Source organism: Sapajus apella, unplaced genomic scaffold (assembly GCF_009761245.1).
Source record: "Sapajus apella isolate SASKATOON/1434 unplaced genomic scaffold, GSC_monkey_1.0 scaffold6, whole genome shotgun sequence".
In the NCBI taxonomy this organism is placed as follows: domain Eukaryota; kingdom Metazoa; phylum Chordata; class Mammalia; order Primates; family Cebidae; genus Sapajus; species Sapajus apella.
In genome coordinates this window covers 5,165,387-5,188,919 of record NW_022436946.1, presented here as the reverse complement: position 1 = coordinate 5,188,919, position 23,533 = coordinate 5,165,387, and the positions used below count along the sequence as shown (strand labels likewise).

The following is a 23,533-nucleotide window of genomic DNA, read 5'->3' as shown; positions in this document are numbered from 1 at the left end:
GAGTGCCCAGTGAAGGGGGAAGCCCTTATAAAACCATCAGCTTTTATGAGAATTCACTCACTATCACAAGAACTGAATGGGGCAAACTGCTCTCATGATTCAATTATCTCCATCTTGTCCCTCCCACCATGTGTGGGGATTGTGGGAACTATAATTCAAGATGATATTTGGGTGGGGACACAGCCAAACCATATATCAATATATTTATATATTCATTCGGTGGCTTTAAGAACAGTTTTTCTTTGATTATTATTCTTTAATGGAAATTTACCTGATGAAAAGAAAAATTAACTATTGTCAGCTTTAAACAGGAGAATCATAGACAGGGCTGTGATGGAAGGAGGGCCTTCTGAGGAAGAGCTGTTTCGACAGACTTATTGTTTCTGGTTACTGTCCAGTGGTGAGCACATGGTCTCCCTACAATAGGGTTTTTGTGAAGTTTGGGTATTGTTGAAGAAGGCTTCCTCAGAAAAGAATGATACAGATTTTGGCTTGTCATTCCTCCTGGAAATTGAAGCTTTCTGGAATAAGCCCATCCATCAGTCCGTGCAAAGCAAATGGCCTTCTCTTGCCATATGGGCCTCATGATAGTTACTGCTTTTCCTCTCTAGGTGCCAAGAACAAACCGAGTGTAAAAACAGAGTCTAAAAAAGTTCTGTGACTGGGGAATTTCCATCAAATGTTTTGACTGCTATGCAAAAAGGGCATGATGATGCAATAATCCCTTTGTGGGGAGGAGGGAGCACAAGGAGCCCTGGTAATAGAATTTTCATAGCCCAGTGTTCATTCTGTAGATGTTTGATGATTGCAGACTAAGGTGACCTAATGCATCTTCCTTACTTTTTGCATATTCCTCCCGCTAGACTTGGGCAGGCAGTTCCCAGGCTGGACACATTTTTCTAGGGACAAGGCTAGACTGAATATGCCAATGTTTGTCTGAAGCTGCTGATTCTTTCCTGCCATGACTCAGCCCCTTTAAAATGGCACATTATTTTTCTTTAAATATAAGTGTATTTTTATTTTGATTGTAGTTAAAATTTGTGGGTCTAAGTATGTCTTTTGAAGATGAATTTGCTTAATTCTTTTTTAATCTTTAAGCCCTGATTTTTTAGTTTAACTCTCGAGAAGAAATTTATTTCAGAGTTTGGAGAGATGCCTTCCTACAGCCCACAAGAACTGCTAAGAACTCTTATTTTAAAAAATAACCTCTTTTCTTATTCACTGATTAACCTGTTTCTTGAGTGCCGGTTCTTATAATTATTCCTTGGTGTAAAAGATCAGCGCTATGGCTGGGCATAGAGGCTCATATCCAGCACTTTTGGAGGCCGAGGCGGATGGATCACAGGGTCAGGAGTTCATGATCAACCTGGCCAGCATGGTGAAACCCCGTCTCTACTAAAAATATTAATAATATAAAATTGGCTGGGCATAGCAACATGTGCCTGTAATTCTAGCTACCAGGGAGGCAGAGGCAGGAGAATTGCTTGAACTGGGGATGTGGAGGTTGCAGTTAGCCAAGATCGCACCACTGCACTCCAGCCTGGACTCCATTAAATAAATAAATAAATAAATAAATAACAGATTAGAGCTGTAATGAAAAGTTTGAGAAATTTCACTCACATACTCTAGAGGGGAAGCTTGATATTATTGTTTTATTGGATCTCTTATTTATCATATAAAGATCCTCAGTGGTATAGTGGAAAGCATTCTTAAGGTGAAGTCCGATTATGTTGTTTTTACATCATTATGTAGTTATTACAAATATCAAACATGAAAATGTCAAACATCAAGTGAATGACAGTTTTGCTAATATGAGGAATTCGTTTAAACTCCCTGAGACTCAGAGTTTGAAAAAAATCTGTAAATTAAAGATAATACCCAAACCTGATAACCTCCCAGGGTTTCTGGGAGGAAAAACATAATTAGTCAAAAAACTTCATGATTAGTAACATGTCCCATAGTCATATTATTTTAATAATAATTTTTATAATCATAATTTTTAGCATACTTAAATATTTGTGGGTACATAGCAGGTATGTATATTTATGTGGTATAGGAGATGTTTTGATACAACCATATAATATGAAGTAAGTACATCATGAAGAATGGGGTATCCATCCCCTCAAGCATTTATATTTTGAGTGATAAACAATCCTGTTACATTCTTTACGTTACTTAAAATTATACAATTAAAGTTCTTATTGACTATAGTCATCCTATTGTGCTATCAAATAGTAGATCTTACTCTATTTTTTTGTGTCCATAATTCTTAGAATACTCAATTTTTATTTTGTAGACATGTTTTGTGGTGCTGCCCATCTGGGATTAGATTTTGCACTCTAATCCTGCAAAACCTCCTGCAGGATTAGAGTGCTTATTTGTAGCTGCTGGAAGGACTGACACAAGATGACACTCAACGGTCACTCTCACTTGGGAGTTGTCTCAGTTAGTGTCATACCCCACTTGAGGTCATACCTCTTTCCAGGCACAGCCCACATTGATGACTAATTAACCCAGTAACATAAAGGCTTGGTCCCCTAGCCTCAATCTGGGACACCCCTAAAGGGTCATCCAAACTCTAGAGCTTCACTGGCAGTCAACTAAAACATTTGCTGGGACTTCATCACAGCTCACTCTCTTCCTCCGCCAATCCTCTTTTCTTCTGTTCCTTTGCATGGGTGTTGGCTCCAAGACATTTCCTTAGTTAACATTGTGCAAACTCATCTTCTTGCCAAAGTCTCTGTTCTATAAGACTTAAACTACAAAACTGAGTACAAGATTCAGGAAAGTGGATGCTGAGAAGGGATTGTAGAGTTTGATGACCTACTGTCCAGCTGTGTGTGGAAACAGATAGTTCTTGGCACTAACAGTGAATTTATTTAAACCTTTACTGGTGATGAAATGGGAGGCTATACTGATGAAAGTGAATTATACCATAGTTAGTGCCATGTGTCAGGGATTTGGGAACTACATGGATGGTTGACTTGGGCAGCTATTGATGATATTGCACTCTGAGAAGAGATAATTCAAAGCTAAGAGGGTTAATTGTTGAAAAAAGCCAACTGTGAAAGCCAGAGGGCCTCCTTAGCAGCATATAAAGAGGTTCTCACTTCCTCCAGTGGAACAGCAGAGAAAGCAGAAGGCCAAGCCCTGCCTTCTCATACAGTTCAAAGAAGGTTGAACTCTAAAAGAAGGGAGTTCTGGCCAGGTGTGATGGATCACACCTATAATCCCAGCACTTTGGGAGGCTAAAGTGGGCAGATCACCTAAGGTCAGGAGTTTGAGACCAACCTGGCCAACATGACAAAACCCCTTCTCTACTAAAAGTACAAAAATTAGCTGGCATGGTGGCACACGCCTGTAATCTCACCTATTCAGGAGGCTGAGGCAGGAGAATCTCTTGAACCCAGGAGGCAGAGTTTGCAGTAAGGCGAGATTGTGCCACTGCACTCCAGCCGGGCAACAGAGTGAGACTCCATCTCAAAAAAAAAAAAAAAAGCTGGTCTTCTACGCCAAAGTAAAAGCCTTGATCAGAAGAGAACAGAACCCTGCATTTAGGGTGGGAATTATGTATTGAATGTGCTTGTAAATCTTGTATCCTTAAGTTTCCCCTAGCCTACAGAAATGAAAGGCTGGGACTCCCTTCTTGTTTGAAGAGAATTTGGAGGCCTCTCTCTTGGAAGATGTCATTTGCTCCCTGGCTACCAGAGCAATAACTACGTCAAACACAGGGCTATGCAGGGTCTTCCAGTGGAGGAAAGGGAGTAATCCTTGAAGAAAATGGGATTCTTGGACAATATGTACTAGCAGTAGCTAGAAGAGCACATGTGCGACTATATGCAGAGGGTGATAGCCCAAGAGGTGGTAAGACAGAAATTTAGATGAAAGAGAACTTATCATTAGAGAGTACTCTCTCAGGATACAGAGTTTAGCACCTTGAAAGCACCTGGAGATGTCATGAATGTTCTAAGATGGCTCCAAGAATTATAGGAAATGCTGTGGTCTGCACCAAGTGAAATGGAAATGCCAGAATTTCTACAGCAGACAACGAAAGAAGGAATTAAAAGGTTCACAAAAATAGGCTTGCTAGAGAGGATATAATATGTAGTTCTGGAAATTCCACTTGATGACTAGATTCCGTGGATGTGCCTGAAGGACATGCCATTGGCCACAGCCATGAGGAATGTGCTGGTGAGAATGGTAGCAGCATCACTGAGAAGGCCAAGGCTGACATCATTACATGTGGTGCCTTCCATCTGTAATGGGAGATTCCATTACAGATCTGGGCTCAGAAATGGCAACGGGAATCATAGAATCCTGAAAAAAAAAAGAATCCAGATAGCAGCGTGTGACCCTCTCAGGCCAAGTGGACCCGGTTATCATAATTAGTGGCAGCATAGGGGCCTGACTCAAAAAGAGTTATCAAGATGGTTAACACACCTATAGGCAAAACAGATGGGAAGCCGGCAAACTCGTGCAGTCAGTGGAAATCAAGTTGGGCAATTACGAAGCTATGAGCAGTTAGTTCAATAAAATGTCACCATCCCTTACCTGGTTTCGGGACCTGAAACAGTTTTCAAATCCAGAATTTATTGACTGAAAGAAAGAAAGGCTAGGTCCCCTGAGGGACAGACTATGCAACACAGGCCAAATCTACCTAGTCATGATCTCCCCAACCCTCCCGCAATGGTCCTTACTGCCATTTGTGGAGGTAATTGTACACTGAGGAAAGAGCAACACCCAGATATTTTGAGGCTTGATGGACAAGGATCTGAGTTGCTTCCTGGAGACTTGAAACCTGTTAGAGTGGGAGCATTTTGTATATCTGGTCCAGCTTATGATGAGTTCAGTGGGTCCTCGGATGAGTCTGTTATTTATTTTCCTAGGGCCCAAAGGTACAATAGATACATTTGGTAATTGGTATAATTCTCCACTCAACCCAGCTTCATCTTTGACTTATAAGGTGAAACTATTACAGTTAGAATGGTCAGGTCAAAATCCCTAAAATGTTCTCCTACCCTCCTTAACAATAATAAATACCATGAAAATTAATCTTATCTTGAGGTATAGGGCAGAAATGAGTGCCTTTCTTAAAGCCTTAAAGTTGTCCTGATCCCACCATATCTCCATTTAACTTACCAGTTTGGGTCCTGCAAGTACCAGATTGTTCCTAGAGGGTGATGACAGATTATTGTAAATTCAACCCAGTGATAGATCAGTTGCAGCCACTGTGCTTGAGGATGTATCTTTGCAAGAACAGACGAACACAGCTTCAAGTACCTGGTGTCTGACCACTGGTCAGTCATATGTAGTCTTCTTCTTTTTGTCTTTATCCAAAAAGAGGAACAGAAAGAGTTTGTATTTACTTTAAATGGAGATTAGTATTTGCTGTTTTGTTCCAATATTATGTCACCTCTTCCTCCAGCTGTCAAATATTGATCAGATGAACATCCTGTCGAATATTACACTGGTCTCTATAATGATAATATGCGAAAGAGAATGGATAAGCAAGAAATTGCTAGCATTGAAACTCTGTAAGGACTGATTCTCCAGAGAATGAGTAATCAAGCCGCAAACATTCAGCGAGCCTACACATTCTCCACACCAGTACATCTCAAAAATGAAGCACAAATTATTCATTTTGTGACTTCTACCATAAAGAAGAAAGGCCAGTGCATGCAGGCCTGTTTGGACTCCAGCTGCAGCATATTCCACACTTGGGACCACTGCTCTGACCTGTGTCTATGTAGCAGGTGACACAAAAGGTTGTCAAATTTGAGTTAGGCTCAGGGCAAGAAAGGATTCACTAACAATCATTGAACATGCTTATGTTGGAAAACACCATTAAATGCAGAAAATGCAAAGCTTTGACAGCAAAAAGTGGGTGAGGCTGCTCTGCAACATGGGCGAGGTGAGCGGGCAGGCCCTCACCTAGCCCATGTAGTGTGAGAGACACTGGTGGAGGAGACATACCACAGGGAGTTTGTAAGCCCCTGCTGGGGAAACTGCAGTGAAAGTGCATGGAGCTTTGGAGCAACAAAGAAGCAGAGAAACACATTTTTTTGAAAATCACTTTCCTCATATATCTGGGCCTTTGTAGAATAGCAAACCTGACCATGGCCACCAAGTGTTCGTGTGGACAGAACTATCCATTATCAGCTGGGTTTGTTCAGACCCACTAAGTCCAGGCCAGGCAGATCTAGCAGCTGACTTTTTGTAGGATAGGAGAATGTTTATCTGGTTTATCTGGGATGAATCATAGACATTATCAGGGGCACAAGCAAGCAGGATGAGCATGTGGGCTGGACACCTACTTCTCCACCAGTATTGGCTCAGTGCCTCTCTTTTGGCCTGCATTGGTGGTAACATGGGAAAGCCTTTATACAAGCTGCTAGAAGTGGAAAAAGCCCAGGCAAAGTTCATAGGAGGCTTAGCTGAAAATGGACACTGGCTGCACGACAGTACAATTCAGGCATGTTCTTGGGTAGAGCTTCAGGGAGTGTACCTGGTATTTTTTGTGGCTCAAGGATGAAACATTCACAAACACATGTGTGGAAGTTCATGCCTTAGTTGACTGCCCTGAATCCTGAAAGGAGAAAGATTAGAAGACCGGGAACCAAGAGAACTGGGAATAGAGGCATGTGGGTGGAACTTTGATATGAACACTAATTGTGAAAATTGTTATATTGCCTATAAATACCCACCAAAGAGTATTCACTCTAGAGGAGGCATGGGACAACCAAATAGAGAGTTGAAATCAGCCAGCTTCTGTTCTTACTCCAGTGCCAACATACAGATGCATGAAATGAATAGTCATGACTGCAGTTGTGGAAGTTCTGCATGGGCCCAATAGCCCTTAAGAAGTTTGACTGAGGTGACAATGCATTCTCAAACTGCCAGGAGCAGAGACCAATGTTGAGCCACCAATACAGTTGAGACGCCAATAGCATCCCTTGGGAAGACCAGTATCCACTTGTGGTATGTCGACTACATTTGAATCCTCCTACCCTGGAAGGGATAGTGATTCATTTTTACAGGAATAGACACATATTCCAGGTATGGGTGGTTTGCCTTTCCTGCCTGTAGGGCTCCCACCAGCATCCCTAGCAGTGGCTGACAGAGTGTTTGATTCCCAAGCAAAAATCCCACTGCATCAGACCAATGGATACACTTTCCAGGAAAGGAAGTACAGATGGGAATCCATGACTGAAGAATTCACGGTTTGTAGTATGTGTTACAATACCCAGTAATGCCAGACAATAGAATGGAAGAACAGTTTATTGAAGACAGAGTTGAAACACTAAACCCAAGGTAATACTTGACCAGGATGGGGCTCCATTTTCTGGAATGAAAATTATTTTAAATAAAAATACCTCTTAATGGTGTTGTGTTCCCAATAGGTGGAACATATAGATTCAGGAAACAAATGTGGAGGAAGAAGGGGTTAACTTTGCTAGCCGTCATTCACATTGATCTGCTTGGGAAATTTGTGCCTCCCATCCCTATGAGTTTAGAGATCCTTGTTCTCAAAGGGGGAACATTTCTTTCAGGTGACACAGCCAAAGTCCCTGTAAACTATAAGCTAAAGCTGCTCTCTGGGCACTTTGGGCTACTTGTACCAAAGAATAGCAAACAAGAAGATGCATTTTCATTTTAGCAGAGTTAGCGGATTCTCATCAGTGGAGGATATAGCTTCCATGCAAGATGTGCTCCTCCATGTCCCCATGTGTAACATTGGGCCCATGTTACACATGGGGACATGGAGGAGCACATCTTGCACCCGAGTGATCCCTGTGCATACTTCTTCATACTCCTTTGTCCTACGTTGACTATAAATAGACAATTGTAACAACCCCAGTCAGAGAAGTCATGGTTATTAGATCCCAGGGATGAGTAGGTGAGTCACACCATCAGCTAAATTATTGAGACCAGAGGAAAGGCTAGCTGTGGGTGGAAGGAATCTGGACTGGACAGTAAAGGACGGACACAATGAGTCAGCTGTGGCCCTCACATCAACTCCAGCCCTGGTGGGTATGGTTCTCACTGGCCGCCTTCTTCTTAGCTTCATCTAGGAAGGGAGGGGCCCTGGAATTCTGGAGAAGCTGCTCCCAGAACCTGCAGGAAGAATTGATCCATATGGTGCTAGGTAGCTGAGTTAATGGTGACATATGTCGTCCTGACGTCTTTTCAGGAATGAAGGACTTCCTCCTCAGCTTCTGAGAGTGCTGTCCCAAGATGGTGCTCAGTGGTCAGCCCCCATTTACAGCGCTTTAGCTGAATAAACCTGACTCAGTCAAGGTCACTTTCCTCTTTCCAGGGACAGCCTAAGTCCAGTGACTGTCAGTTAGGAGGTATAATGGCCCTTCCCCTTGCCACAACTTAGGACAACAATTCTGGATCATTGCTATGGGCTGACTGAGGCTGAGGGTGGGCTTGCATTGGGTTCTGCTTCTGTGTAATCCTGTTTTTATTCACATAAAAACTACTCTGAGGTAATGTTTTAGATATGTAGAATGGAAATTAATTAAATTTGTATTAATCAGTTGGTGCCCCATAGAGAATACTCCAATACTGTGTTGTCTAAATTTTTGGCCTAGCAAGGGAAATAGAACTAGGACAGAATTAACATTCACATTATTTTTCTTTCATTAAATGTCTTTGGAGCAAGAAGTCTATGAGAATAAAAAAGCTGCTTTATTCTCCCTACTGAACCATTTTATAAAGGGCAAGATTGGGAATTAGGGGCAGAGAGGGAACAAGAATGAAATCATACTAATGCCATTTAAAATGAAAAAATGTATAGTCAGACTTCTGATAAATTTGTCACTTCTGATTTCAAAAATTAGTCTTCACAGAAAAATTGTTAGTGATATTTGAAGAAGGATATTGCAACATTTCAAAAATAAATATGGGAAGTTATTTTAGATGTTGCACCACCATAGAAGAGTCCATTTTTGCAGAGAGAGAGCAGTGGCATTCTGAATGATTCAGTGTGCCCAGAAGGGATGACAGGAAGAAAGGAGTTTATTGATGGACCAGTGGTTTTCAAAGTGAAGCCTCCAGAGCAGCAGCAGCAGCAGCATCTGACAACTTGTTAGAAATGCTCCATCGCCCCTTCTGTACTTCGCCTACATTCCCCAAACCCTAACCTATCAAAAATACGGTCCCATGAATCCCATTGACTTTGGCTGTCAGCTTCTAAAGTTTCTTGTTTTTTTTTAAATTCCAGATTGTTGTAGTGTTGTGAGAAGACCTATTGCCTCAGCTCTTGGGAATGTAGCTTATATCTGTTCAGTGCCTGTGGCTTCCAGAAAACTGGAACCTCTTTGCCTCAGCTACAGTTAGTTTGTAGTTCCTGGTATCAGTTGAGGTTTACACTGCTGGGTCTCTCCCCAGGAGCCAGAAGGCAGAATATATGATAGGAGGAAAGGAAATGTGGGGTTGGAAATGCACGTTATAATCTTGCTTTAAACAATTGCACCTTGTTTGTCCGTGCATCCTCTTGAAACTTAGTGATTTTTTTTGTGATAACAATGGTAAACAAAATCTTTCTGGGACAAATATTTTAATCACAGTTAATCAAATATAATCAAATTTTTGATCTTTTAACCAAAACTTTTTACAAACATATTTCTATTAGAAATTAACTAGAATATATACCTGGTGCAAGGAGTCTACAGATATCTCCTGACTTACTGAGTGGTCTAAATCCATTTTCTTCTACTAATTAGACCAGCTGCATACAATCTGGATCAAAAGTTACCAAACTGAACTTAAATTCTGTAAGGAAATAGAGCAGGCACAGAAAATAAATTTGTCACTTCTGATTTCAAAAATTAGTCTTTGTAGAAAAATGCTTCTTCTCCCATTTTCTTTGTCTTCATAAATATTTTGAAGTTTTAAAAAAATTCTCTATCCAGAGCCATTTCTAGCCATTACTCATTTGTTAGGTGATCTACATTGTGTGAGAAATACAGGCATTAAAACACATGCATCTGTCACATAAAATAATAATATTGTAAAGGTGAAAACCATTATGTCTTCACTGAGTTTCAAACACTAGCACACTAATAGTAAGATAGCATGTTAATTAATCACCAACATTAATTGAATAATTAAAAAACCTAAGTCATTATAATCTTTTATTCCCAAAGCCACTTAGCATCACTTAAGAATAGAAAAATGGCTAATTGAATATAATTAAATATATACTATTAAACCCTTTAGGTTTTTCCCACTTTTTTTTTTTTTTAAGTCATGCTTATTCTAGTGAGCAACTAGGTATAAGGTTGATTTTAATCTAAATATGATTGGCTTAGCAAGGGAAATAGAACTAGGGCAGAATTAACATTCACATTATTTTTCTTTCATTAAATGTCTTTGGCTGCTTTTAATCTAAATACAATTATATGGTTTATTTTAATGTATATTAATATGTATAAGGTTGATTTTAATCTAAATATGATTTCTCAATTCTTAAAGTTTGATTAGTGGTTAGTTCTCTGCATATATAGAGCTGGCCACTAAGAGTACATGTTGTTTTCACTAGGAAAATGAGTAAGAAATGAGGCTTAAGGTCTCTGTCATCATAATCAGTATATTTCATTCAGTTCCATGTTATTCAGGTGTCCATGCAGCCAACAGTCAATTTCTACATGGTCCTTGAAACTTTTCATGATCACCCAACCCCACATGATCCCCTGCTTTCTCTGTACAGTTCTGTGTACTATTTAGTTGACACTGATTATATACTGCCTTGAATTTCATATCTATTATGTTTTGTCTGAAAGCTGAATTGCAGGCCTTCTGAAGAAAGAAAACTCTCTTCTAACATACCCATATTAGTGTATTATTTGCAAGGGGGCACCAATAAGGCTAATAGTGGATTTCTCAACAGAAACCTCGCAGGCCAGAAGAGAGTTAAATGATAGAGTTCAAATTCTAAATGATAAATAACTACCATCCAAGAATACTTTACTTAGCAATACTTTACTTTCCTTATGAAGGAGGGTGAAACAGAGACTGTCCCAGACAAACAAAAGCTAAGAGAGTTCACCACCATTGGACCTACTTTAGAGAAAATGCTAAAGGGAGTTTTTCAAGCTGGAAAGAAAGGCTACTAATTATTAGGTTGGTGGTAAAGTAATTGCAATTCTTGCCACTACTTTTAATGCCAAAACTGCAATTACTTTTGCAACAACCTAATAGTAACATGAAAACATATGACAGTATAAAGCTCACTGATAAATGTAGATATATAATCAAATTCATAATACTCTGATAGTAACCTACAGATTAGAACCATAGCATTCTGTATAGCATTACAAAAATATACAGCTTCCTACTTACTTATGTAAATATTTATTATTTTAATGTACTCTACTCATAACTTCCCTCAAAGATTTCCTCATATCAAGAACAACAAAATGTTTTCCCAAGAATCTCAGAAGTCATGCAATTCAGCAGTGTTCCAGAGAATGTTATTCTCTAAGGCATGCTTGAAATGACAGCTATAAAAAGAGAAAAGAGACTATTACAGAATTAAGCAGAAGTAAATAGTGCCACATCTCCAAAGACTGTATACATAAGTAAAGAAAGCCAGATGGTCCTCTTCATTAAAAAGATATGAAATTTGATACCAACATGCAGAAAAAAATTTGGTTGTCAGCTTTTCTTCAATTCTAAACTTCACCTTAGATTTCAGGTTAAATTGATTCTCCTGGAAAATTCTTCAAACATTTTAATGATTCTATTGGGTTTAATTTTGGGGGTATCAAGCTACTATTGTCCTTGTATATGTCATGCCTTCCTGACTTTGGAATATTCCACGCTCTCCCTTTTTGAAAGTTTCTATTTTTTAAGTTTATATAAATCTGTATTTAAAAATCTTCTTTCGTGTCTTATTTCTGTATTTTTCTCAGCCTCTAAAGATAGAGTTCCATGCTTCTGTTTCTGCTTCTTTTTTCTCCTTCTGGACTCACTGTGCTGTCTTTTCTTACTGTTTGTGTATACTCTTGCTGTTAATGACTTAAGATATTATTTAATATATTATTGATTTTATTGCTTAATGTTAATATCATACAAAATTATTGTTAAAATTTTGCTATTGAGGTTAGGTATCGTGTTCTTCTTACAAGGTGAGAATTAGTATAAAGCATAAATGTTCTGTCACGACCTTATCTACACTGGCTGCTTAACGTATGATACTCATAACTCTCACATTGAGAATTAAATTGTGTAAGCATTCCCAGAGGCAATGTAATTGTGGAGGATTTAGTAACTAAGTATTCATGGGCCCCTAGGCAAGCAGTGCATGGGTTTCAGGGAACCCAGAAGCCCTCTGAAAAGCAGATTTTCAATGTCTGGAATACGACAAATGTTTGTAATTCTTGAGAAATCCAATGATGTTAAGTATATGGAAACTTTCTGCTCACAAGACAATAGACTGTATCTAAATTTATTCTCAATTATTTGCGATATGCATCCTTTTGCAGTTCTGTCACTCAATCTTTGTGATACTACGTACCACTCTTAAAGCCTGATTATTAGCATTTGGGGATATTTCCCTCAATTCTCTAGGGGAATGTCATTTCTTCATTTCAAAATTTACACCAAGGAAAGTAATTGAAGTTATTAAAATGACTTAGAGCTGCTAATTTTAAAAGCTCACTGCAGAGAACTTCACGGCATAAGTATTTCCAGAAGCAGTTCAGCTATGTAGTAGTTTGTAACTCAATGTCCTTGTGACCCTAAGGATCAGTGTATGGGCTTCACGTGGTCCAGGAACCCTCTGAAATATTGAGTATTTGTGCATCTGTTCATCTTTTTCTAGATAACAAGTTGATCATTTTGTCACATTCACCATAAGATTGAGAATCATAACCTTGAAGGGAGGCAGCATAGGAAACTTGCATGGAGATGTTAGTGTGAAAACCTGTGTTAATTCATTAACAAAGGTCTAGCCAATAGTGACTCAGAGGAATCTCGGTGCCAGCGCCATTTACCTTAGGAAATCCAGTATTTCCAAATGTATAAGGTGAGGCTGTGATGGTATAGACAGTTCCAGATCTTATTATTTCCCACTTTGTGGACACCTATCAACACCCAAAGGTAGCATTTATTTTTAAATGGACTCAGTCATGTACATAACCACAGTCAAGGGAGGCACAGAGGAAAGAAATAATTGCTATCCTTCTTTCTACCAAAGCCAGTTAAGAGAGGACACACTGAACTTAGGAAAGATTTCTGGACAGAGATTGCTGGTGCATTTGCTATCCCTTGTATCAGATTTGTGGGAAGATTCCCTAAGAGGGTTCAAGATATTTTGGAAAATTACAGAATCCATTCTTCAGGCAGTGGGAAGCAGTGAAAGTTTTGTCTGAATATTAATTAGTTCTGCATTCAATAGGAAGTAAGGGCCCAGTGAAACTCTTTTGGCTATCTCTTGGTATTCTGGATTTTTTCCAGCTCAGTACAATCAGTAAGAGCCAAAATACCATCTTTCCTGGAGAATAAATGCATAATATTTATAGGCTTTAGAACACTGGGGTTTTGAAGGCTGAATAAAGTACTTTTATGGTGTCTGCTGTGTTTTTCTCCTTCTCTTCCCTTTCTTTTTCTTTTCTTTTTTTTTTTTTCTGATTCTCCTCTTTCTACCCCTCTTTTTTTCTGAAATGGAAATACTGACTAGGACCCTGAATTTTCACAGTAAAGTTACAGGATGGTTACTCAGAGAATTTATCCTGTTCAAACTCCTACCACTGTGTGAATTTATTCTAAAACATTTTAAGACATGATTGTTTTAAGATTTGCTTAAACACCACCAAATGGACTGATATGTTACTAGCTTAGCAGGCCTTTTGGGGTTTGGAGGTAGCTGTGCAGTGGATTGAGGAGGAGTTTGGGGCATCAGATTCAAAATCTCCCAGGCTGGTTAGATGAATACAGGCTGGCACACTGGAGTTGGCAAGTGTCCTTCAGTTGACCACGGACCAAAGAGCTATTACCTTTCTTATCCTCCTCCAATAAGTACACACTAGTCTCCAAAGGAAGTATAAGTTGCCCTTTCACTGATTTATTTCTAAGTGTCCTGAACCAAAGCAGAGTCCATGTATCTGGAATTAAGTCCTGGTAGAACATAGGTTCTCCCATGGTGAGTCTTCCTTCAGAGGGTAACTCAGGTGACTGCCCCACTTCCATGATGCTAGCCTTCTCCTGACAGTCCTTCTCATTGCCCCTCCCATGCAATCCTCTTTAACCCTTCACTATTCAGTGTTTCCGCCATCTCTGTCTGGTCACACCAAACTCTCCAGAGTGCTTGCTCAGTCCCATGTGTTATTCCAGTCTAGTCCTTGGGCAGCTTGACTGGAGGTCAGTAGAGCTTTGTGTGCTCTAACAGGTGTTGTCTCCTCATGGCTAAAGAAGCCTGCTGGTCCTAGGGAAGATGGGGCTGAGATAACGGAAGCTTCTCTTGTTCAAACTTTGCCCAATAACAGAACTGTGATCTCATTTCTCTAGAAATTTTTGACACAAATAGTATGGTGAACATAATAACTGATTTTTTTCCTTTCAAAAGTTTCCCACATTTAGTTTACATAAGAAATACTAGCTGTACATGGTAGCTCATGCTTATAATTCCAGCACTTTGGGAGGTCAGGAATTCCAGACCTGCCTGACCAATATGACAAAACCCCGTCTCTACTAAAAATAGAAAAAATTAACTGGGTGTGGTGGCGGATGCCTGTAATCCCGGCTACTCAAGAGGCTGAGGCACGAGAATCACTTCAACCTGGGAGACAGAGGTTGTAGGTGAGCCGAGACCGCACCACTGCACTCCAGCTTGGGTGACTGAGTGAGACTCTGTCTCGGAAAAAAAAAAAGAAATGCTTACTCCCAGTGTTTACTCCCATCTGAAAAATTTGGCCTCATTATGCAAAAAAGTATGATTCCCCTTTTTTTATGCACCCCTCTGCCTCCCATCTCAATGAAGCACACATTAATTGGCAATGCTTTTGCATTTCTGACAAATGGCATCTTGTTTCCAAATTTCTCACTAGTCCTCAAGCTTCACCCTTTTAGCATAGAAAGGGATTTTAGTGCTTCTTGCCAAATGAGAAATTATGAGACACAGATTCCTTGGATGGCATGGCCAAGGATGCTGTCAAATCCTTGATGTATTGGGTTTTTTAACATCCTTGCCAGAAGGGGATGGAGTAGAGATAGCCATTGCTCCCTTTGAAGTCTTGGTTTTCAGTTTCTACCTTGTCTAAGGTGAATTTATGGTTTGGGGATTCAAAATCAGGACCAAGTCTTGAATTAAATTCAGGGCTTGGATGGAAGCTGTCATGATGTTTGGTGTGATCCAGACATTATCCAGAATTGTTCTCATACTACAAATTTCCTCAAAGAAGGATTTGATGTATTTCACTGGACAATAAACAGTGCATGGTAATATATTCACATGAACAGGTGAATGCTCTCAGAACCCTTTAAAAATGATAAAAACCTACCTTACCTTACAGATTTCAAGGGATATGTGATATAATGATCATTTAGGAAGTTAGAAAAAAACACAGACTAGCAAGATGGAGTGAGTCATAAGTATATAGTGCATCTTGGATAGGATGACAAAGGAGCTGGCCACACAGGCAGTGAATGAAAAAAAATCTGGCATTGAGTATATATATTATAAAATAGGTTATCTTTGTAACTGTGTATAAAGCCTATAGAACCTTTGCATAATTTAGTTTCCCTTTTTGGTTGATGTTTTAAAATTGATCTTTTAAACAAAAAAATGTTGTAGATAATTTTACATATTTTCTAATTTTCCCAACTGGCTATGTATGATGATTGTATTGTGAATGAGTCATTGTATTTAACTGAAAGCATCTCTGGTATTAAAATTTCATTCTTGTTTCCTAAGAAATTGTATTCAAAGCAGTAGTGACATGTTCTCACAAAAGATAGTCTATGAACTGATGAAGTACATTATTCATATCCCACGATATAATAATCACAAGGCCATTACGCATCATAGAACACTATACCCAGTGACAATACCTGTGATGATGAGATAAAGTAGCCATGAGCACTCCAGGGAGGCAGGAGGGTGAATCATTGAACAGACATTGTTATCAATGATAATAAACACTTTGAATAAGGTAATATGGTTTTCATCACTACTGCTATTGCATAGGCTACAGATTTGTTTCAAAGTGTAAACTGATGATTACATAAAACTAAGAACACTGCCAACAGAAGTAATAAAATATTTATAAGTTAATGAATTACAAAAGCCTGGAAATCCAGCCTTTACTAATTGCTTTAATGTGTGGCATGGATATTGACATTTAGTAGGTAACTGCTGAAACGAAATAAGGATATTTTCCAAACAGTGATTTGGATCCTGAATGATTTTGGCATTCTCCGTTGGAGAGGCATTTGGTTGGTGGGTAGCAGATGGGTGAAGATGGTAGCTGCCTTCCACCTCTGATATCCTATTCAAATCTTAACTTCCTTTGAGTTGTATTTCAAGACTTTCCTTCTCCAGGAAGCTTTCCTTGGCTCCTCGACCCTATGCACTCAGTTCCCACAATGCTTATTATTTGGACCTTTCCTTTCAACCCTTGGGCATCTATTGCCTGATATTGATGGCCCTTTCCACAAAGATTATGTTTCTTGAAGTCAAAAGCTATGCATTATGGTAATTTTTTATTTTCCAGTGTACACAGCATTGTATACATAGCAGGCACTCAAAAATTTGGTGAATTGTATGCAAGTGATATAATTACAGCATTTTCAACCTTATGATACCATTTAATTCAAGTCCTAGTTTTCCAGATGAGGAAAGTGAAGCCAACAGAAGATAGATTTTGCTCAAGGTCATATGACTAATATATAATTTGAAAATAATCCAAGTGCTTCATTTGCTTAGGAAACAGGTATTTTATTCACGTTCTTATTAAAACTATTTGTTTAGTGAATAAACTTCCCTTTTTACCAGTGTTGCAGAATTGTATCTCATCCCTACTACTGCTGGGATCAGTGAGGATCTGATATATTCGCTGTTCTTTTTAGAACTCTGATGCTGTGATTAATATGTATCTACACATTTGCAAATGCTTATAAACTTTCCTTTTCTAACTCAATGGTTTTAGGCTTCATTGTCAAGTCTCCATCCTTTGCTGCATTTGGGATGATTGCATCTCTGCTCACAAAGAGCTTTGTTTCTGCCTGGATTTTATTGCTTGCCACAATTAGACCAGCATTGTGCTTTGGTGAATAGATATTTATCTCCCCTACTATTCTGGAGCTGTTTGAGGGTGGAGAATCACATAGTGATCATCTTGGTTTTTCTATAGCACCTAGCCCAGTTCTTTGAATATACTAGAAATTTTGTAAATGCTGAATAAATTATTTTGTCCAGTCTAATGTAATGAAATGATAGTTACACGAGTGTGTTTCTGAAAATCAGGCATTTTGCATGAAAATGCAACCCAGAGCCTATTGCCCGCTATTTGAAGAGGAGAAAGAATATAATACATGACAACACAAAACAACCTACCAATTTCCTAAAATATAACTAAATGCAGTAAAATGTCTAGGTATAAGTAACTACCATGTCAGGAAATAAAAAGCTTAAACATCACTTTCTGATCACCAATTAATTAGGCTGTTAGTAATGACTGTGTATATAGTAACATGTACAGTTTTTATACCACATCATAAATATTATGTTTATGAGAATGTATAGAAATAAACACACATCAATCAATAAAGCTGTTAGGGAAAAAACAAAAAGTTACAATAAAAAGCTACTTTCTTGTAATAAACTCTGTCATCTGCAGCCTGAAGAAAAAGTTGAGAATGAAGCTGGGGAGAAGGATTGAAGCAGTGGTTTGTCAAGGGTTATGGGAGGAGGTGGTACGAGGGGTTGGTCTGCCTGGGTGACTGTATTGGTTCCCCTCAAGCTGCTGTAATAGAATACCATTGACTGGGTGGCTTATACACAACAGGAATTTATTGCTCACAGTTCTGGAGGCTGACAAGCCCAGATTCAGTGTCTGGTGAAGGTCAGCTTCCTGGTTCATAGATAGTGCCTTCTCACTGTGTCCTCACATGGTGGAAGTGGGGAAGGCGCTCTTTAGGGCCTCTTTTATAAGATACTAATCCCATTCATGAGGTCTCCATCCTTATGGAGAATCACCTCCCGAGGTTCCATCTCCTAACACCATCACCTTGGGGATTAGGATTTCAACATGAGAATTTTGGGGGAGACACAAATATTCAGACCGTAGCAGCAACAACAAGACAATTTTAGGCAAACTCTCAGCATCAGAGGAACTGATAAAGAGGCACAATGTTCCTGAGGCTATTTGAAAGGCTCCAGAACAGGAGGTTGTGATCAATCTGTAGGGGTGCAGGTTGAGGATTTAGAATAAAAAATTGCTAAAAGCAAACAACTTTACTTATTTAACAGAAAAAGCTTTAAACAGAATTAGAATTATTGTCATATCACCAAAATGTTTCAACATGACATTTGTCACTGCCTTTGCATGACCCACTGTGCTTTGATCCTCTCTTAGGGTCTCCTCTCAGCACCAGTAACAGTCAAGACAATCACAGCCCCTTTACACTCCGGCAATGCTGTATTTTCAGTGTAACTTCTATCTGCACATCATGTTGCTAATGATGTTGTATTGAGTTTTGGTGACATTCATATAAAATTTTTCCTCATCATTGTTAACAGAAAAACATTGTTGTGTGTGTGTGTGTGTGTCTGTGTGTGTGTGTGTGTGTGTTGAATGATACATGTGTTTTGTCAAGTTTGTATATCAAAATCTAAAAGGAAATTTACTGAGACATTGCTCATATGAGAGATACAGGTGAAATAAAGGTGTATTAAATATGCAGTCTCAGCTTGCTTTGTTCCATTTCAAGGGGATATAATTCTTCCAAAGGAATAAAATTCTCACAGCAAAATGATTTCAAATTAATCAAGTCATTAAAATATTTATTGAGTACATAGAATGTGTATAGCAGAGTCAAAAGATCTGTGGAATGAATCAGGCAAAAAATTTGAGATAAGACCTGCTTAGAATCTGCTTCGTCACCTCATGGGAAATGATCATTTCTAAAAGCAAGGTGTGGGGTCCACGTAGGAATGGGGGCTTGTGTCACAGAGAGAATAGCTGCATTTGGAAGGAACTGGTGGCATCTTCTGGTGTAGTGGCAGAAATCAAGCCTGAATATAATCAAGCCTGCACTCTTGTTTAAAAGCAAATTCCCTATTTACAACTAAAGATATTCTTAGAGGAGTAGGGGAGAGGGTGGATATTTATGTCTGTGGGTTTGACATTCAGTAGTAAGTGATGACGTTACACTGAGTTATTTGTCCTCTGTGCCCCCACCTCTTTGAGTCCTGTAGCAATCCAGGGATAGTGCTTTAGCCAGAGGCTTTAAGATAGAGGAAATCTACGGGCTTCATAGTTATGAAGTCTTCCGTCCTCAGCTTCCAGAAAAGGGAAGACAGGGGTTGAAAACTATAAACACACCATAATATTTTGACTGGTTCATTTGAAATCACAGTAACTATGGGTTCATGCTTGTTGAACACAACTTTGGACACTTTAATCCTTGCAAGGGACTCTGCCTTAAGACCGCATGAACTGGGTGGGTACAGATTTTCAGAACACAGAAATTAAACAAAACCATAGCTAGCTAGCACTGACTGTCAGTGGTGATTGTCTCTAATTTGCTGCTTAACATCCATTCCCCGCTCCCGCATTTTCTTTGGCCACCATTCCCCATGCTCAGGCACTAGGTGCACAGCTTGGGCCTCACTGCTCTCTCAAGGGTTGGGTCTGGACTGTCCATCAATGCATCTCTTTCCTTCAGTCAGAGCGACTGGATCAGGGATAGTCATGTCACACCAGTGGACAGCATTAGATGTGAGAAGGTATCTGTGGCAGCAGCCCTGAAGAAGAAGTTCCCTCTTTCTTCTATAAGAAAGAAAGAAGCTCATCTTTTCCTCTTCTTTGAAAAATGTAAGGAAGCAAGGGCCAGAACGAATATGGCATCTTTTATTGTTAATGATTTTAGTTTGTGTTGATTGGTTTTTGCTTTGGCTTCCACGGAAGGAAACTTGGAGCTTCTGAAAAATGGAATAGATGTATCAGGGTGGGACAGAGCAGGCTGGGGTGAAGCCGACTCTATGACAGAGTACAGAGAGAGACTAGGCCCTTGGTGATATTGAGGGGCTACTGGACAAGGCTTTACTGAAGCTGGATCCTATGTCTGCACTTTTATGTTCAATGAGCCAGTATATTTATTTTTTGTTTAAAACAGGTTGAGTTGGACTTTCTATTACTTGCAACCAGAAGAATATTGATACTGCACCTGATGTTAAGAAAACAAAATTAGCTCTATCCTGCTAACTCCTGGAGCTGACGTGGCAGGGATTACAAACTGCTTAGGAATGAGTAAGACATGTGAATAAGTGAGCTATGTTGTTTAATTGCTTCATGACTCATTCCAAGCGTTTTAATGTTTAAAATTTTAAGAATACTAGCTAACATCATGACTTTTTCTTCAGGTTTATTTGTCTTTGTGACCTGTGACAGAAATAATGGCATCTAAATACTTTTAAACAGCCTGTGCTTAGAATACTTGAGATAATTGCTCGTAGTGTATTCAGGCTGTGGCATTGTGCCAAGTAGACAACCATAAAGCCAGGTCACTGTTGTTGGCGTCCTTTATCATGGACCATTTATAATGGGTCTCATACCTTTTAAATGGAATAACCCCTTTTCCCACATTAACTGCTTCATCTAGAAGAATTCTGGACTGGTCATGGTGGAAGATGAAGGATATTCCTGACATTGTCATGTTGTAAATGTCTTGGGCATTGGTTTTTCATTGCTGTGTGTGTACACACATACATGTGTTCAGTGTGGGTGTGGTGGGAACAAGGGGTTCAACTAAATTTGAAGACATAAAAATTAGCACAAAATGAGAACAGAGTGAAGCATAGACATCTTATAGCAGTAGAATGACTTTCCTTCTGTGACAATACATCTGAAACTGTCTTGGAAAATCCAAATGAATCCACGGAAAAATGTTAAATTAATGGGAGTTCAGAAAGCACCTGAATCAAGAGAAATGCACAAAAATCAATACTTCACTATGCCAGTGACAGCCGGTAAGCAATTGTAATTGAAAAAAAAATTCCATCAACTACAACACCTCCAAAACATTATCTAGTTATGAACCAATATAAAAGGAGATATGTAGGTTCTGTATAAAGAAAAGGACAAAAGCTTAAGAATGGTATAAAAGGAGATTGGAGTATTTTTTAGCTAGATGGAAGAACTCACTATTTAAAGGTATAAATTCTTCTCAAATTAACATAACATTAGTCTAATTTAAGCTCATATAACTTCATTTCATATTTTCTTCCATAAATTCCTTCTATGATTTTAGGAAGAATTTATAGGAGAAATTAGCTGTTAAAAGAAGGATTATTTTTGTCTAAATATCAGACTTTTTCTCCTTGCCAAGCCCCAAATTAAATAATAGAAGGGAGGGAGGAAGAAAGGAAAGAAGGAAGAAAGGGAGGAAGGAAAGAAGGGAAGGAGAAAGGAAGGGAAGGAAAGAAGGAAGGAAGAAAAAGAGGAAGGGTGGAAGGAAAGAAGGAAGGAAGAAAAAGAGGGAGGAAGGAAGGAAGACAGGAAGAAAGGAAGGGAGAGAAGATGGAAGAGAGAAGGGGATTGGGGAAGGGAGGAGGAAGGAAGAGAGGAAGAGAGGGAGGAGGAAAGGAATGGAGGAAGAAAGGAAGGAAGAAAGGGAGGAAGGAAAGAAGGGAGGAGAAAAAGAAGGAAAGAAAGAAAGAAGGGAAGAAGAAAGGAAGGAGGGAAGGAAGGGAGGAAGGGAGAAAGGAAAGAAGAGAGAAAGGAAGGAAAGAAGGGAGGAAGGGAGAAAAGAAGGGAGAAAGGGAGAAGGAAGAAAGAAAGGAAGGTGGGAGGAAGGAAGGAAATAAGGGAGGAATGGAGATAGGAAGGAAGGGAAGGAAGAAGGGAGACAGAATGGAAGGAAGGAAGGGAGAGAGAGAGGAAGGAAGGAAAGAAGGAAGGAAGGAAGAGAGGGAGGGAGGGAGGGAGGGAGACAGGATGGAAGGAAGGGAGGGAGGAAGGAAGGGAGAAAGGGAGGAAGGAAAGAATGGAGGAGAGAAAGAAGGAAGGAAAGAAAAAAGGGAAGAAGGAAGGAGGGAAGGAAGGGAGGAAGGGAGAGAGGAAAGAAGGGAAGGAGGGAGGGAGACAGAATGGAAGGAAGGGAGGGAGAGGGAGGAAGGAAGATAGGAAGGAAGGGAGGGAGGGAGGGAGGGAGACAGGATGGAAGGAAGGAAGGAAGGGAGGGAGGGAGGAAGTAAGGAAGGAAAGAAGGAAGGAAGGCAGATAGGAAGGAAGGGAGGGAGACAGGATGAAAGGATGGAAGGGAGGGAGGGAGGAAGGAAGGAAAGAAGGAAGGAAGGGAGGGAGGGAGACAGGATGGAAGGAAGGAAGGAAGGGAGGGAGGGAGGAAAGAAGGAAGGAAAGAAAGAAGGAAGAGAGGGAGGAAGGAAGGAAGGGAGGGCGGGAGGGAAGAACAAAGGAAGGAAGAGAGAATAGGAGGGAGGGAAGACGGAAAGAAGGGAGAATGTTCTAGGCTAACGTAAAAACTACAGCAAAAGCCCGTAGGAAGGAATGTGCTTAATATTAACAGCGTGAAGACTCCCAGGCTTTAGCAGAGTGAGCAAAGGAATGGTGAATAAATTTAGAAAGGAAGCTGGAGGTCAGATTATACAGGGCCTCATAGGTCAATGTAAAAACCTGGGTGTCATAGGTGGGACTGGGAAACCAGAAAATGATAAGAGCTGGGGCAGGGCAAGGGCTGGAGCTGAGACATGAGTTGAGGGGGTGATTTTAATGTTCGAGAACACAGAGGACGGTGGCTTAAGCCACAGTTGGAGCTGTAACCCATGTGGAAGCCCCAATTGCCGGCTCAATAGTACTTGCAGCAATCTTGCTAAAACTAGGTAGCTATGGCATGATACGAGTTATTCCGACTCTTAACCCCTTAACAGAAAAAATAAGCTACCCCTTCCTTATCTTATCCCTATGAGGCATGGTTATAACAAGCTCTATCTGCTTACGACAAGCCGACCTAAAATCATTAATCGCCTACTCTTCCGTCAGCCATATAGCGCTCGTTACCCTCGTGATTCATTTCAGAGTAGTTCTGAAGGCGGGGATGACAGGGTTTGTGATAGATTGGATGTGGGTGTGTGAGAAACAGAGGAGTTAACATGACTGCAAGTTTGAGGCATGATTAACTAGGGGTTGGTGGTGCCATTTTCCTAGAAAGGGAACTCTGGAAATGGGCAGGTTTTGGAGAAGGAGAGGAAGCAAGAGTACTGAGCTGGCCATGTGAAGTCTGAAGTGCCTATTACATTTCCACACTGAGATATCAAACTGGCAGTTGCAGAGGTCAATTTAGG

At 39.8% G+C, this 23,533-nt stretch overlaps 1 long non-coding RNA gene across 1 annotated transcript; it reads left to right on the top strand.

Moving 5' to 3' along the window:
- Positions 1–2,927: 2,927 nt before the first annotated feature.
- LOC116549002 lies at positions 2,928–23,206 on the top strand. The gene is made up of 3 exons (XR_004267665.1): positions 2,928–2,938; positions 13,042–13,044; positions 23,024–23,206. It is a non-coding gene; the product is annotated as an uncharacterized LOC116549002 (long non-coding RNA).
- Positions 23,207–23,533: the final 327 nt, after the last annotated feature.